Genomic DNA, 18,257 nt, shown 5'->3' with positions numbered 1-18,257 from the left:
TCCCTTCAGGGACAGCATTTAAACCTGTGGGGGAGCTTTCCTGAGGGAAGACTATAATGTTTGCCAGCGCCTAACACAGCTGGGACCTAACCGGAGCTTTTTAGGTGCTGCTGTAATACGATTATTTATTACATAGGCCATATTAACCCATAGGGTATACTCACGCTGTACTTCACGACTGGTCAGAAACACACATGATTATGAAACAGAAAATATCTTTGGGAAACTAGTATTGTAATAAATATCTTAGCCACTGCGCTGGATCCTAACAGCATTTAGAGCGGTTAGATTCTCAAGACACAGGGTCTGCAAATAAGATGTTGTATTACCTTGGTGTGGAAAAACCTCATCTTACCCGTTCCTCCCAAACCCTCTAACGCCCTACATTTTCACAGGGCCTTATACCACAAGACTGAACTCCATGAAACCATTTATTTAAAGTGCTACTACTCCAAACTCAGTATCTGTGGTGATACACTCAAAATCCAACAGATCAGGTGAGGAATAAGCTGGGGCTGCCTGTTTTGTCCACATACTTCTGCGTCAGCTACTTTCTTTACTACAAATATTTCTGTGGCAGATTCAAACAGAGCAACACATGCTGAGAAAGGCAACTAGTTTCTGGTTAGAAACTGGGCAGTTTCTAACCACGGAGGAGAAAAGGTTCTCTACTTTTGAGGACAGGTCCTCCTATGATAAACCTGTCAGAAGTGTTACCTAACATTGTTGTCTGCATCACAATCTGTTGCCCAGTAACACTGGGTCTGAGTAGCAGTAATAGAATTAATTATACTTCATTTTGCTGTCTTTAACAGTATTGACCAAATTTAAGAACAAATGAGAAGCGCTTATCAAGCTTGAAGAAAATAATCCATCAGTGGCACAATTTAAATTCTCTGCAGTTCTCTTATTAATCAAAGTAACACTTACTATCCTATCTCCACTTCCCATTAACAGTCATTAAGCACTGTTGCTGATTGAAGCAATTTCTTTAGGGATCTCAACCTCATTTTTAAGAGAACCTTCTCCAGTGGAAAACAATATCATACAGGAACAGCGACTTCAAGAGAGGAAGAAGGTTCTTCAATCATGTTCTGACCTTGACATTTCTCTGCAGCAAAAGTTCACCAAGTACACAACCAACATGCTCCAAACTTCTGCCACCTTTCTTCCAGCAGCACCAGTGCCCCCTTATTAACCAGAGAGGAAAACAGCACTTCAGAAGATGGTTATAGCCAGCAGGTTAAGTGTCTTTAACAATTGTACCAGCCTGCATCGGTGATTATTATTTATAGAGCCTTTTCATACACAGAGAACCAATAACAAACAAACAAAAAGAAATCGTAGGACAGCTCATTCCATCACCTTACTGTCAACTCTCAGAGAAATCCAAGCCATGATAAATCTTAAAGGTTATATGGTACAGAAAAGATTTCTGATGTTGACTTTTTCTGCCCATTATAAACAATGTCACAGTCCGATAGCTTTTGTTGCAATAAACACAGTCCTCAGAGGAAGCCTACCACACGGATGTAACACAAAGGGGCAGGAAAAATCCTGGGCTGTAAGGACTGGGCTGCCGCAGCACAGAGCAATATGTGTGCAGGTCGTGGGTGCATTGTCTGAGCTCTGCGCTGTTGATCCCAGGTGCGTAGGTGCCACACAAAACCACCTGGGGTAACAAAAAGCACTTTACGATTTAGGGGGGTTGCCGTGACTCTCCGCAATCTCAAGGAGTTTGTTCTGTGGCTGGGGGTTCTTTGCAAAGCCTTTGGGCTTATTGATTTTACAAGTCTTTATCTTGTGCCATTGTCCCCTAACTCAGCATCTCGCAGAATATTTCACTTTTACTGCTTTGGACAGTTTTAAGGAAAATGCTTCTCTTCCTAAGTCAGGGATGATACTGGGAGGCTGAAGATATCAGAGCTACTAACTTATATTTGAGCAGCAGTAAAAATCCCAACTGAAAACACATCACAACGATGCTTGTGTGCAAGGCAGATGCTCATCACATCACAATTCAGCTCAGCAAAAGGCATATTTCAGAGCCTGACTGCATCTCAACTTTTCCACATCTCTCTCAGGGCAGGGCTTTTATTGACTGGCCATTTTTGTCAGGCACCCATCTGCCTCTTGGCCTTCAAACACAAATTTTTTCTTGCTGCTGTATAGCTGTGACGATATCAAACCTACTGTCAGCCTTATTCAACCCAAACCTCCAACATTCAAGAGCTCATAAGATCAATCATAAATGTTCACACTGTGAACTGTTTCCAAAGTTTGCCACCCATCATACTGAGTAACGGAGTTCACTTTATCGTTTCAGAGAAGAAAAATCCATCAGTGGTACTAAATATAGAGATATCACTTCTGCTTAAGAAGTACTTGACCTGCAAATTAGTGGGTGCCGGGGAATATTTTAGGGAAGTATCGCTGGATATCTGCACAGATCTCATTCTGTCAGTGTCTCAGCTGTCAAAAAGCAGGTTACTGGCCTTGATGGGTGTTGCCTCCATCCTAGTGTGGCTATTTCATACCTACTGCCACAGCCCCTCCCCGTCAGGGAAAAAGGGAAAAAAATAGGCAAGTCTGGCTGTGTGCTCTGCCTACTTACCACCTCCACTTGTGTTTATACTGGGTGAAAATACAGTACGACGTTGGAATTTGGTGGCCAGACCACGTGATGATTTTCTTCTGTATATAAATGGTGCACTGAGCATCAGGTTGGCAAAATACAGCTTAAAAATAAAGGGAAGCACAAAACATCACTTAACTTCTGTGCAGCTAACTCCACAATTCCAGACTCCACGATATGAAATGTTAGGCTAGCTTTTGGATCAATGTAATACCTACTCCCATTAAAGCACTTAAAAAGGAAAACGTCTTACAAAGTGTCCCATTAGCCTGACAAATTTACAACACTATGAATAGAAAACCAGAATACAGCATTGTGTTCAGGGAGCATGAATGGATTTCAGCTCTGTAGCGTTTCATCTGTAGGAAGAAGGTTAGATAGCCTATCACATACTTTCTCACTATTTATCAGCTCCACTTGCTACAGACACATGTATTAAAGTGAATTAACAATCAATTGTGGAGTGAATTATGGCAACTGTAGTGGGACTGAACAGAGGAACATGGGACCATAGCTTCCATCTCTGCATACGTCACTTACCATTAACGCCACAGATGAGGAGGAGGAAAATCCTTTTCCATGTACTCGCACACACAGCACGTCACCCCGGCAAAACGCACGGTGTAGGGTGGGAACGTTCAGCTCTGATGTTCAGTAGCTCCATGTGGAGGCATAAAGCTGTGCCGGTAGAAAATCTAAGAGTGAGCTCTATTTATGTACACGATTGACACAGTAAAATAATTTAAAACATAGGAAAAAACCCTATAGGAAGATAGGAAGGCTCATTTTGTGCATAAAATCTTGCCTTCTCTTTCTCCTTCATGAGTTTAGCCCATCAGATTAGTCCCGTAAACCAGGCAGAATACAAAGTCACTAATTGCAGCGCAGCTATAGAAATACAGAATACAAAGTCACTAATTGCAGCGCAGCTATAGAAATCATTTATGCGACAGCATCCATAGCTTCCTGTCATCTTTCTAGGGCACTTGGGCTGCAGTAACTATGTATTCTAGGAAGTTAACTCATTGCATTATATAGCCTGTTAGTCAAATGAACTGCTGGGAACAATCTGTTCCCAGTCAGGCCAGCAAAGGCTGTTTGTTTAACTACAACGATATTTTACAAAAAGTAAGCACATTCAATATCACAGTCATAGAGCTGTAGATATTTTTTGTCTTATTAAAATGGACAGATATATGACAGGACAAGGGGGAAAAGGCAATTTTTATTCTTACACTTTTAATTTTTAATGTGAGCACCCTATTATGATAAGTGCTTGAGCACATCTTACGTAATAGAAAAATATATCTCTGCACAGAAACAAAAGTCATATAATGTTGAAGGTCACTTGCCTTACAACTTTACAAATAGTTCATTGACACAATGCAAGAGCGAGGCAAATAAATGTAATTAAAATATACTAAAAACAATAATAAAAACCACTGGGGTTTGTTTACACTGGAAGTGAGCAGGAACCATATTACCTCTGCAAACTATTTTCACTTAGCACAGTTCAGGCGGAATTATTGCCATGACCTTTTAAAAATGTAGAAGCGTGAATCGATAGCCTTTCAGAGGCACAACTGCAGAAGCAGAACAGGCCACGCTGTGGTGGTGTGTATTTCTGCATCAGAAGGCAGCTGAAACCTAATTATCATCAATCACATCAAGGTAAGTCAAGGCGGTGACAAGCACTTTGCAGGTGAGCGTAGGTGGGCATGTGCCTATGGGGATGCCTTTGTGCGCACAGGCACGTACCCACAGCTCTTCCGATGCCTGCGAGACGAGATTTAAAGGTGAGTTATAGGCAGTGTCACTCATTTACAATAACTAACACCAGCATGTCAGAAACAGCAACCTGCAAATTATGTACGGGGGCTGGCAGGCTGCCACCCTCCCACAGACCTTGCAGCCACGAACCATGCCGGATTGTTGAGGTCATCATAAAGCTAACTTGGACTCTGGCCATCCGGTATTAAAAAATAACAGTTGGCCAATCAGCAACATTGCTCAAGCCCAAGGACAATGTAAGAAACCCCATTTTGATATTTCTTCTTCCTCCTCTCCCAAAGCACCAGTCCTTACAAGTCATCCTCAGAGGTTATGAACTGAGGTTGGGGGGTGTCCTACAAACCTCCTGCTGCTGTAGGTGTTTGCATCGCTGCCACTTCTGGAGCTATCAAAAGAATTTTGAAATGTTCATCAGGAGCCAGAGCAAATGTTGGCAAAACATTAACACATACTAGTGCTTAGCTGCATTGGGTGGCCTAAGGATGAGAGTCTCGCATCACTCAAACACACTTCAATGAAAGATGCCCAAAGTTGTCAAACAGCGTTGGTATCAGAAAAGCACTGGTGACTCAGTGCAGTTCTGAATGGTAAGCCGTGGCTCACAGGTCTGAGCCTGGCAAAGCATCAGGCTTTTAACCATCTTTCTGCGGAGGCTGAACCCCTCCCCAGTCCAGCTTGTCCTGGTATGCCAGGAGGCCCTTAATATCCAGTATAACGGGAATACTACCTGCAGACTTAGCAACATTTAAAAATGGACTGATAACCCAGAATGCCCACTGTTTGTTGTATGGAGAGTAACAATAACAATACTAAAGAGAAAAAAATAAAAAAGTAAAGAAAGCCTTATTATGAGTTGCTGACAGTTTTTTTTCTTTCCAGAAGTGCCTATTTGCCTTTGAAACCTTGCATGCAAGAGGCAGATCAAAAAATCAGGCTGGGTCTCCGAAGTGCCACCCAGTGTGGCCATCAAAGCGCTGGAGCATCTGTGCCACTGGCAAGCCACTTGGGTGTCCTCCAGTTCAGCTACAGCCCCTCCAGCAGCCACCGTGCTGGTCCCACGCAGCCCTAGCCAGCACACGCTGCCTCTCCTGCCGGTCAAGAACTAATCCCAGAGAGGAGGAGATGCACAAACACTTCTAATGTCACCTTGGATTTGGAGGTCAGTTACCGTAAAACCTCTCAGCAAGCACTGAGCTTGTTGGAGGGAGTGGTGCAGGATTTAGGAAACCCAGGTACCGAAGTACAGCCAAGCGTTAAAACCCGTGTGCCTTACATGCGAGGTAGGAATACCACCACGTCACTTAACTCTCATAAGAGTGCAGGTCAACAAAATAAGTTACTTTCTTTTTATTGGTCCTAAACCAGCTTTAGCTCCTTTTCTACATGGGAAGTTATTTGCTGTGTAAATGTCCACTGAATTTTTGTGATGCTAGGATCCACCACGCAATCACCACACAGAGCATCCCTTAGTACTCTGCTTCGCAGTGCCCTACGCTTCCCATCTCCCGCAGGTGCTGTAAAATGATTGTTGTTGACCATTGCCTTGTTTTAATGTCTCCTAAATAACAATACACTGTAACAGTTTATAAAAATAAAATAAAAGGGTTTATTCTGCTCCAAGTAATATATAGTCTCAAGGACTAATATATGATGAAAAAATAAATTTCCCTTCTGGCAACTTAATTTGTAGATAACTGTGGTTGTTTGAAGATAGGATTTTTACATTAAACTCAGAATCTGCACAACTGTTTAACATCATTAAGGGAATATTATATTGACTGCAAGTAACTGGTTTCCATGTGGTTATATCAATCTATTTCTGTAAGACTGTACACTAGTTGTTCCCCTAGAGTACTCCTTGTAATGCTGAGAAAGTGTCAGAAATAATGACTGTCTACCTATATCTGCAATAAAACGTAGAGCATGGATATTATAGTTGTAAGTATCAAAGATTTATTTCATGACTGCAGGTAATGATGAATCTTTTAGCACAACTAATGTCTAGAGGAAACCTCTCTTCTTCTCTGAGCTGTCACATGGAGACTATTTATAGGGCCCTTAGTGCTGTGGGGCTTTAGCATAAAGAGGCAATGTGTCTGAGGTGCCACTGGATGGAAATGTTAGCAAGGGCTCCCTCTCATTGAAGATCTTTTAGTAGATGGCATTAGATTCCCTCTTTGTGTGTTTACGTCCCCCCAAAGACAGGGGACAGATGTTTAACATCAGACCATTAATCCCTTAGCCCAGGTTCCTGTGACAGCACAAACCCAACAGAATGAGCCCTTTGCCTTTGCTCAGTGTAAATGCCGCAATTTACTGCTGATTTACAGAGTAGGGTCAGGCCATTAGAAACTTGGCAATCTTCTGTACAGCTGGAAAACAATATGCATGATAAGCTAAAATTCAATACCTTCTTGCACTAATTAAATGGGTTCCCACCAGGACAAAAACACAAATTACAAACAGGGCTTTTCTGCATCCCTATGCATTTTTCCCTGCAGATGTGACCATGCTTTATTTGGGTCCCTTTCTCCTGACCACGCTCAAAGATTTAGCTCACATTTGCAGGACGAGGAGCTGTGCTCTGATCAGCACTGCTTCCATTGTCTCTCTTTCCTATTCCCTGCTCCTGTAGTCTCAGTTTTAAACTGGCTGGTTTATTCCTCATGGTGGGTCAGCGCAGGCAGGTGGATGACAAAACCAGCAAGGAATGCTACAAAAATCCTAGCTTAATTTCATTACACAGATGGGCATTTAGACGACAGATGCATCCTTTAAACTAGAAGCTCACAAACATTGTCATTCTAGAAAACAAAACAACGGCAATACAACAGCATCCTTCATTTCAAGTCCAGGATAATTAACCTTATTGCAGGACAGTGCTATGAATCTCTGTCACAAACTGTCATCTGGTGACATTGCGAGCATAAGTAAATATTTAAGCAAACTTCTTCCACAACATAAAAGTAATAAAATGACAGATCTTGTGCAGAGGGTATTTTGGGGGAAAAAAAAAAAAGAAAAAAAAAAAAAAAAAAAAAAGAGCAAAAAACCTTCACAGACCAAACAACCAAAAAAACCCAGAAAAGCCATTTCATACTTCTGAAATATGCCCGAAATAATTGGGATTCATGCATCTGAAATATAAACTCCGTCATTCATCAAGCCAAATAATAGTCTTTATATACTTATAAGCCCCCGAATAAAAATCTAAACAGAGCATGTGTGTTCAGGTGGGACTCTGGAGCTCTCCCAACAACATTTTGCTGAATAGTGAATAATATTCAGCTCAAGTATGGTTTGCTTCCAGACTTATTCACTGAGAAGCAACAGCAAGATTCTGAACAGCTGGAGGTTTAAGTAAAAAACAAAAATAGCTACAGGCTTTAACTCAGATCCAAATGGTATGAATAATAACAATAAAAAAAATACCTGGTAACTATAAATCTCATCAACCGATGTAAAAGAACATTCTAAATCTATTAATATTTCCAGAGACATTATCTCTCTGCCACCCCACTGCTTTGTGACTTGTTGTATCAGCGATATTATTTGCCTTAAAGCGCGAGCTAAGTGTTTTTCTTCCCCTGTGAGGAGAATCGTCCACAACCTTCACAAGCTACAGCCCACTGCTCCCCAGCAGGAGGACTGGAGCATCATTAACAACGGAAGACACTTCAGGCACAAGTCGAGGCTCCAGCGTCTCCAAACCTTTCTGTCTCCCATCAAAATTCATATCCTGTCACTATTCTAGGAGCAGAAAGGCTTCTCATTACAGCATCATTCCCCTCTTGCAAGAAACACTGATTGCTGCACTGGTGGCTTTGGAAGGCAAAGATGTAATTTAGCAAAATAATGTACCATGCTGATTAATTTAATGTAGCCCATGACTAATTATGGTAATTCATTACATCTACAATTAGGCTAAGTAATTTATTGCACTGCAGTCTCATAAAGCAGAGGATTTATATCAAGTTTTGAATGTCACCCAAAGGACATTTCTGTACCTTGTCTTTACTGAGGCGGAATAAGGCTGCCAGCTGAGATGAGCCCAAAAAAAAAAAAAAAGAGGGGCGGGAAGCCCCCCACGCACCCTTCCTCTGCCACGTCTGATGTTTGTATTGCGGGCAGCACGCAGGCACAAGGACTGCCCCGGCTGCAGCCTCCTCCTCCTCCTCCTCCAACTGCACCTTTGTGCAGATTATTTGGCATCGCCTTTCCGTTTTTTTTAAACCACATCGCAATTTTATTCCCTGTGAACCCTGGACACCTGACACACCAAATGGAAAACCTGCTGGGCTGTCCCTGAATGCGATTTGGAGATGACCAAGAAAGAAAGAGGGGAGGGGGGGAAACCCGCATTTATTGTCTGTGGGTTTCTCTGCCGCTTTTGCAGGGTACATTGCAGTCTATCTCACTCAACAAAGGCTTTTGCTCGCAGTGGAGAGATGAAAGGCGGACATCTCCCTCCACTTCGGAAAGCCGCGGCGGCGCACACAGCATTATTGTGAAATACAACCTCGCCTGTACCCTGCAGCAGGGTTTGCTCCAGCACTGGTGTACTTCAGAGACCAATTTGTTTAGCTGATCACTGTCTCTTTGACGTGGCTGCAAATGTTACCTTTCTTTTTCAATCAAAAACACAGCAGGGTGTGCCATCTGTTTGGCACAGCCCTCACTCTCTTCCCCGATGCCTTTTTGTGCAGATCATTTTACATGGCAATTTGCACGAATCTTTTATACCTTGATTTTGGTAAACATTTCTGCTTTCATTTTTTAAATAACGTTACTCTGCTGAGTATCTTCAGTGTTTAAAAAAAAAAAAAGGGATAAAAAAAGCAGTGTGAACAAAGGCAGTAAAAGAGAATAAAAAGTATTTGAAAAAATATTTTCTGAGCAAATGGCTGCCTGTCATTACATTGATTATTTAAAATAGACATGTTTACCAAGACTGGCTAACGCATTTTACATAGCTGCGTTCCACATCATTTTCCTCCTTATATTTTACCTGGCAGGCACAGCTAATCAGAAGATTAATTTAACCATTTGAAAGACCTTTTTAAAGCAGGTTAACAAAAAAAATAGCCACCGTATTAAATTGTCATTATATAACAAAAGCTAGCAGTAAAGTGGTTAACTATTTTTTCCCCAACTCAGATGCTGCTCGGAGCAATGAAACCCCCTAAAGTAGGAACAGATGATCAGCACCACAAGCCGAAGCCACGGGGATGCTCATGGAGTTGTGAACGCTTCGCAGCATACAAATGAATTATCCTCATTCTTCTCCTGCCGGAGCATATAGGCCAGACCTCATTAGGATTCAATATCACTCTGCTTTTCTAATGTTAATGTTCCAGTTATATAAGAAATGAGAAAAGGGGCTACGTATGGGGAGGTGGGGGGAGCTGATGCCACATTTATGGTCAAGACGACGCCGTAATTCGGGAAGAACAACTTCATATTTTTGAGGAAATCACCTCGGCTTCCTATCTTCTCTCTGAGTCCTAATGCAGCATTATGTCCTTTCCTGCATTACGTCCTTTCCTCCCTCTAATAAGTGGGTTTTAATCGTGTGCCTATCCCACAGCCACGGCAACTGCAGTAATGGGGTTTATAGACCTTTATTTTTTATTTTTTTTTTTTAAATCTGGGGGGTGGGGGGGAGGACGGGGAAGATGCCGTGACTTAACATCAGATTGTGAAAGCTCCAAGTTCATTTTGCTGTGAAAGGAAACATCGCACTTTATGTTAATAAACAACTGTAGGAGTTTTTACCATCCAGGGATAACTCAGACATTAGGCTGCGTTCTTTTGTCTGGAGAGCAGCAAGCAGGGTAATGAAAACAAAACCAACCGAGACATAAAAATACAATTTATACCTTTTTATCAAGCAAAGAGAAAGTTGGTTAACGTTTGAAAAGGGAGCAGTAATGTATATTTATTGACAATTTTATTGTAATAATTAGATGTTTACACAGTCTGGACATTGTTGCTAAATCACTTCCAGCATGTTTATTTGTAAAGGGCTGTTTTCAGGGCAGTGCAGTAGGCTCATTAAGACGACAGACTGCATTAAGATTCAAAGAAATTACTACTTCCCGGGCTTTGCTTCACTGGTTTGGATTTAAAATTTCACAAAAGAAAGAAAGAGAGAAAAAAAAATATTTAAAGACTAACAGCAATATCGTCCAAATACCCAACAGCCTAGAAATGATGAATTAAAACGTAGAATACTTTCTCCTGTGACGGAAACTTCATCTTTTCCATTCCAAAATAATCTGGTGTTGTACATTTGAAACAATATGCAACACTGTGGATGCCACTTCCAAGTGCTTTTTTGTGGCTGTGAATATACACTGCTTCAACACTTTATTTTTTGCACTCCAGCTAAATGACTACGTGATATTTAAGATATATCTTCCTCTATTTACTTCTTTTTTCAGGAAATGCTGTTAGTTCACCTTTAGGAAGTCTTCAAGCCAGCATTTGGTTTACACATTTATTTGATGTGTAGGTGCCTTTTTCTCCCTCAGCCAAAGAAGGATCACTTTTTGCTACAAGTCCTCAGAAATGTTCATTATTAACAGGAAACTCCTGCACATGTTTCATTTTTTTAGGCAAATAAACAAGCAAAACTTTTATGTGTAGTCTGGATAAATCTAAATTCTTTACAGAACCCTATTTGGGAGCTTTTTCACTAATCAATCTAAAGCCATTTGTTTGATCTGAAGTGAATTTCACACATGCTAAGAGAGGCTAAACACCAATTACAGATTTTTCTGGTTTTACAAAGGTAACAGAAAGGAAGGCAGCTGAAGCAGAAAGAGCCCTCAGTAATGCAGCCTTGATGAGAAAGTCCTTCTACACCAAGTTCTGCACAGAAGAGCACAGCACTGCATTTAGTGCAATATCCATTTTAAAATTTAAAAACTCTTTAAAAATTAAGGCAGTAAATAGGCTATAACATTGCTCCTGTCCAAGTATGTTTCCATTACAATTAAGCAATCAATATGCAGTATTTATTGCCGAAAGATTATGTATAAAGAGGAGCACATAAAAGGAACCATGTGCTTAAACCTTCCCGACTTTCCCTTCGCTGCCGTTCAGCTATTTTTCCCCAGAAGCAGACTTGTTAAATGCCATCCAGCACATTCTATATACATGCTGTCTACTCCCTGGCCTCACAAATAAAAGCAAAGACAATAAAAGAAATGGCTAAAGAGATGTCAGTTTGCAAAGAAAATACTGGGCTGTATTTCCTGAAAGCTGCACAAGTCAACTTACAAACTTGAAATATTACAGATTTAGTTTTACAAGTCAATCACAGCTATATATTTGGCCTCGTAATTACTGTCAGTTTTGACAGGGAAGGCAATAATTTTTTTTCCTGTCATGTGAGTTTCAATAAAATCAGGTAGCCACATCACAGAACACTTTCTTACACAGAGAATTAAAAGGACTTCTCACAGAGATAAAGAATACTGCCAGGATTAAATATATGTCATACATTCAATTAAGGGAGGGGGGAGCGGGGAAGAGGACTATCTTTACAGGTGGACCTGATCCAAAGCCTATTATAAGGATGAGAACATTTCTATTTACTTGAGCGGACTCTGGAAAAATCCCTTTCTGTTCTAAGAGGGGAAAGAAACAACAGACAAGACTGAAGACTATTTTTCTCTATTTCCCAAGACATTTAGACACCGCAGTGGTAACTAAAATTTAACTACCTGAAGTGAATAAATAGCTACAACTGGAAGTTGTAGCTCTTTTGCTTAAAAATGCATGAGTGAAATGCTTTCCACAGCAATTAGAATCAACATAATGTTGCACACACTCAAAACTGGTTTAATATCTGGCACAGCCAAGCATGCTTGGAGGCAAAGCAAAGCAAGGTGTACGACACTTGAAAGAAGCCTTTTATTTTTTTTTTTAAATATATTAATTGCGGGCCAGATTAATTACTGATGTAAGGAACTAACACGCTTGTTGGGCAGGAAATAGTGTTCTCTGCTCCTGCTTGGAGCCTGTGAAGTTGCAAGGGGATAAGGAACACATGAACCCACAGAGCAGCAGCATTTTTAGTATACCAGGCAAAATAAAACTAAGACTGGACTTGTATTTATTCTGCCATTTCAGAACAGCGTCAGCTCACTGCTGACTTGCAGAATTGCAGAAAACTGGCCCGGAACAGATCTTAGGAGGTCATTTAGCACATGTCCCAACCCCAAGGCAGGGATCACCATGGGTAAGTCACTACTAGCAGGTTCTCCAAATCCTCCAGAAATGGAAACTGCAGAAGCCCCCCAGGCAACCAAGCCCCCACCACCGGAAAGATTCACCTTCTGCCCAACCTGCCTCTACCTGAGAGCAATGTAAGCCTGTTATTTCTTGGTGTCATCCAATGATTAACATGATCCCATTTAGCAAACTAGGGGTGTAAGCTTTACTGCAAGCAAAAGGTCACTCAAGCATTCCTAACGTGAGATGGAGCAAATGATAAAAATGACCGATTCAGAGTTTCTTCTAAAGCTATGCCCTGTGTCACCCACCCTTCATCGGGAAGGGGTGGAATTACACCCTGGGCAGATTGGAGCAGACACTGTGCAGGCTCCTGGCTCCACAGGAGCTGTATTTCCTGCTACTTTCAGAATGCGCAACTCCATTAAGACCTCAGGATTGGACTCAATTATGAGAGCAATAAACTTGGCCTAGAGAAAATAGAATATACCGGGAGACATGGGGACTGTCAGCGGCCCATATACAGACGTTATAATTCTGTGTCAGTATACCCATATAACGAGATATATCCTCATTATTATACACTTACTTCTTGGCTGGAAGGATACAGGCACAGCCAAAGCATTCACCTGCCATTGACAGCTGTCTATAACAAAGGCTGCTGAAGGCAGTAATAATATCTGCCCCTACACAATTTAGATTTGGTAGGGAAAGGGAGAGGCCAATGAAGCAGACGGGGTCAAACACAACTTTTCACTACAGTAGCATAGAGCTGGCTATCTGCCATGTTTTCAGAAGAGTCAGTCCCCATTAATCCCGGCGTCATAAATCAGACCTCAGTCCAGAGTCTGCAGACCATCAGTGTGTGAACCGGGAATTCGAAACGAGTAGCATGTAAACTGCTTCCATCTGGTTACAAGAACTGTCTCAAGGAGATCTTCTTAGGGCAGCTGGGGATCAGAAGCACCAAAGCCATCCTCTTTGTGCTTACAGCACTCCCCGTATTTGTTAAGTGCTGGGTGCAGAGCAATTTTGAACATAAAGAAATATTGCATAGACAACTTGGCATCCTATATCCAGGTGGCTAACTCATGGTTAGAGGTATCCCTTACATCAGGAAAATTAACTTCGCATGCTAGAAACTTGATTTTAAATCCTGTATTTTACGTAAGAAAGAAGTTGTTGGAGCACTTCCAACGAAGCCAAGGGAACTATGTGACTGAATGCTTACTGTTGTTGATAAGGAGTTAATACTATGCCCTCAAATTAAGAATTACCTGCATAACTTTCATTGAGGTTAAAGGGGAATCACATGGCTAAATTCCCTTGTTTCAGACTGTACATGCAGAACTGTCTGTTTTCAAGAAGCAGACAGTGGAAAAGACAAAAGACGTTTGTATCATTGACAACTGCTCACATTTCAGGTTTTTTTCTGTAATACCAGCAGAAATGACAATACTTAGGAGAAGCAGAACATTCCAAGAGCCCACAGACATAGGAAGGGCAGACTCTAATAAGTATTATGATTAATGTAGTCTGAATAGCTACTGTAATTTCAGTTAATACATTTAGCAAACAGTATGTCTACTGTTACTCTTAACTAGATAAAATTATTGAAATAATTGCCTGAATTATGACAATTAATTCATAATCAAACACTGTTTACCAAATGAAATAAATATGCTCTCAGTAGCTGGCCAGGACCCTGTTCAACGATCCCTATGAGACACTCTGGTCAGTTTTAGACTGAATTACCGTAACACATACTCCCCTGTTTCAAATGTTATGACATCTAAGCCTTTTGTATTAAGGCCTTCATAACAGGGGTAACATCAAGGAGCCTGTGCAAACAAGAATTACATTAAAATACATTATCTTTACCATTTAATGAAATGAGCATGATGAAATCCCTTTGTGGTCCACATACGCTTCTCGGCATCATCAGCTTGTCTGAGGACATGTAAACAGAAACGTATCACATCGCAGCTTCATATGCTGTGCTGTCAGATCAGGCTATAATTCAAAAACCCGATCCACATCTGATGGACAAACACCTGCATAAATTGCTAGCTCACTGAATTTATTTAAGATGTTCAGTAGCAATGCTGCAGCTGAAGGGCCCAAGATAATATTGAACATAGATCAGTGAGCATCCGTTTTCAGCAAAGGGCCAGCCATGCAGGTCTCCAATCTCCACCACTTGCCTAAATCTGACACAGACCACCGTAAGTACAGATGCAGGTTCATACTCTCAAGCAAGCATTTCCTTACAATACACCTGAAACATCAATTTGGCCCAGTTCTGTAAAAATCTGACGTTTCTGAAATATGCCATGATACATGTTCTCATCTTCACGATTTTGTATAAATAAATGGATGCAGCAGTACAGTGAAGACAGCGTACTTACAGAAGTGCAAGTCATAAACATGGCTTAGCGAGAGAGATTATTTTGGATGACACCTCTGCATTTTGAAGTTTCACTCACCTTCTGAAAATTTACAAAGCCCAGAGAGAAGACGCTTGTTTCCTGGACGCTGCCTTCAAAGTAGTGCAATGCTGGTCACAAGTCAATAATTACCTACAGGTGACCTTGAAGACAGTAAGTAGCTGAACAGATAACCTCGGTCTCGAAGTGGTTAAGTACCCACATCATCTATAATGTGCCAGTCTCAAAAGCAGAAAAGAATGAATGGATAGGAAGCTGGTTAGTTTCTAGACCTTCCGAAACAGTTCTCATAGTTGGTAATGGGGATTGCCTGCTTTTTTGTTAAGTTATAGAAACTTAGATGCATAATTACCTGCCCCCACCCCCCTTTGATTGCAGTCTAATACCTTAAAACTAAGTCCAAAATTAGCTTGAAAATAGGAGGAAAGGATGTTGCAAAAAATGAGACTGGAGTATTTTATTGGTACAGACCAAAAAAAAAGTGTCACAAAAGACAGAGTTTTATGAGGCACCTGACATAATGCACTAAGAGTACTATCCCAGTGGGAAGTGTAGGATGGGAGAAGTTACTAGGATAGAGCCTTTAAGCAACTGGAAATAGAATTTTTTAAAAGCTAGGAATATCATTTTTTTATAGTAAAGGTAGCCCAGCTATGATGAGCATGCAGACATAAGCACCTTTTAGAAAGGAGAAACCAGCATCAAAATATGATTGTAAGTGACTCCATATAATAAAATCCGCTCCTGCCCACACATACATGTGCATTCATGCCTGGCTGCTTTTAATTTAAATATAAGGGAAGAATGGCAGTCCTCTCAGATGAGAGCAGCAGAAAACGAGGAAGGTCCCTCTGCTTCCCTCATGCCACACGACCGTTTGCAGATTTCATCTTTTCCCTTCCAACCTGAAATAAGTCTCAGAGGCTGAAGACCGCCAATGAATAAACTGAGTTGCCCACGCCTGTCAGACTGTCTGCGCTCTGCTCGTCTCATGCTGACCCTATTAGATTTGACTATTAAAAAGCAGCATCGGGCCACGTCAGCTCTTGGGTGGGAGACTGCCAAGGCACTCTTCCACACTGCTGGCATTTGGAAGATTGATAATGATTCTGTGTAATACTTTTTTCCTTTAACCCAGGCAGTTCTGCACGGGGCTCAGTTCTGTGGTATGGTACCCTGTCTTGTAGCACGAGGTGTAAAACCAAAACCCTGATTGCCTGTGGCCGTTAAAAATCCCATGGCACTATTTACAAATATGCAAGCAATTATGGCAGACTGGAAGTGGCCAAACTGGTAATTCTACTCTGTCAACACAAATCCTCCCACTGTGACTGAACACAGAAATGTTTTTTTTCATCTCGCAGCATAAACTTTACAGTCTTGCTGTAAAATGCTCACTAGTTATCAAATATCTTCATGGAGTAGCACTTGCTCTACAAGAGAGGGTGAAAGGAAGTTTGTGCTACGGGTTGCAAGACACTGAAGCTGCTTTAGGAGAAAAGCTCAAACACGTTAGTTTGTTACAGCAGAAAATTAAGAGGTAGATCAGGGTTTAGTGCCATTTGAAACTATCTGCCCCCTCATCTACCAGCAGCTCTTCTTCCCAGACTGCCTGCACTGTTTATTGGCCCACACGTTGCTACAAGACAACACCTTGGATTTTTAACTTTTTCCTGTTAAATAAATTACTTGGTCCTCCGAAAAGGCTGGGAAGAAGCTGATATTTCCAGTTTTAAATTTGACTCATGTTGGCATAGCCTTGAGGTGCAGAGGTTTTTCCTCTACTTTGCTGTGAACTCAGCTCCCTATGAATTTCCCTGTGTGGTAGTTTGGAGTAAGGAAAATTCCTGGCAGCAGAAACAGAATTGTCTAGATCCCATTACAAAATCACTCCTAAACAAATCCACAAAAGGCTATGATAGAACAATTCATGGCTTATCACTGCCTGATCCACTTCAGAATTTAAAGGGAAAATATATACATATATTCTTTGGCATAACACAGTTGGATAAGAAAAGCAACATCCCTTTGACCCGCACGTCTTGTCACCATCTTGGCCTCCCTTTACTTCTTCCTGTAGCAAGGACAGACTGGCCAAATCACAATTTCATCCCAGAATCATGAAATACTGTGCTTACACCCAGCTTTAATCCACAGTTTTAAGTCCATAGTTTGAAGTTGGTTGGTGCAGGTTCCTCACAGTAAGACACGAGATGCTGGGCAGGAAACGAATGCTAAAACAGAGATGCAGATTTGGCAGAGCACTCTTCACTGACATTTTTTTCTAAATAAAGATAGAATTAAGCTGACACTTCTCTGAGAAGTGCCAGCTTCAGAGAAACCCTGCTAAGTGAAGGTCTCACATTTTATTGGTACATTGTGCTATGTAAAGTGGAAAGTTGTTTATAAGGTTTCCATGTGTACGCTTATTCCCACTAAGGAAGTCTTCATCAACTTGAGGAAGAGAGATGAGAGAAACATCAAATGGCTCATGCAGCCGAAGATGCCACTGTCATCAACCTGGTACTTTCATAACATGTTTTAATATTTTACAGCTTTCCCACAGATCCCAGTGAACTTGATCGAGCCAGGACTCGGATCTACAGCCACAACTCCTTTTTGCTTTACCTGATATAGAAAAATGGATTTCTATCATTTAGCTATAGAGAACTCAGTGCCTTTCTTTGGTGCAGTTCAGCTTATGGAAATAATTGCATCTCTTTCAGAAAGAGGGCAAAGAGCATTCAGCAAAAGGTACTTTGTGCCACCCGTTTTTGAGTTACTGTTCTGAGAGCTCGATGCAGAAGCAAGTGAATTCAATAGCTTCTCAGTTCCAACAGCCTTGGGATCAGGTTCTAAAGGGTTATTCTTTACGGTCCCTCTGATGCCATGTCATACTCAGACTGCAGAACCAGAAAGAACAAAGTTTATGCATTTGGATTTGAATATAGAATGGGATCTTAACCAGCATTCACATTCAGCTTAATTCCAGCCAAAGAAAGTTTGCATCATTAATAGTGGAGCAAAAGGCAAGCCAATGCATATCACTTCTCTAAATGCCATCCATACAGACCTGTGATGGAAGAACCGGTGCATACGCTACCATCAGTACATATAATTAGTGGCAGTATGCACAAAGAGGT

The 18,257-nt window shown here is 41.2% G+C and overlaps 1 long non-coding RNA gene across 1 annotated transcript in view; it reads right to left on the bottom strand.

Moving 5' to 3' along the window:
• The window catches only part of LOC119146058, a 36,902-nt gene extending 21,685 nt beyond the window's left edge, over positions 1–15,217 (bottom strand). The window contains exons 1-2 of the long non-coding RNA XR_005103619.1: positions 15,154–15,217; positions 3,176–3,313 (exon numbers count right to left, since the gene is read on the bottom strand). This is a non-coding gene — a long non-coding RNA (uncharacterized LOC119146058). The remainder of the gene's footprint in view (positions 1–3,175; positions 3,314–15,153) is intronic.
• Between the last annotated feature and the right edge of the window lie 3,040 nt (positions 15,218–18,257).

Source organism: Falco rusticolus, chromosome 4 (genome assembly GCF_015220075.1).
Source record: "Falco rusticolus isolate bFalRus1 chromosome 4, bFalRus1.pri, whole genome shotgun sequence".
NCBI lineage: Eukaryota > Metazoa > Chordata > Aves > Falconiformes > Falconidae > Falco > Falco rusticolus.
Note: the sequence above shows the minus strand (reverse complement) of the source record. Positions and strands in the feature narration are given on the sequence as shown.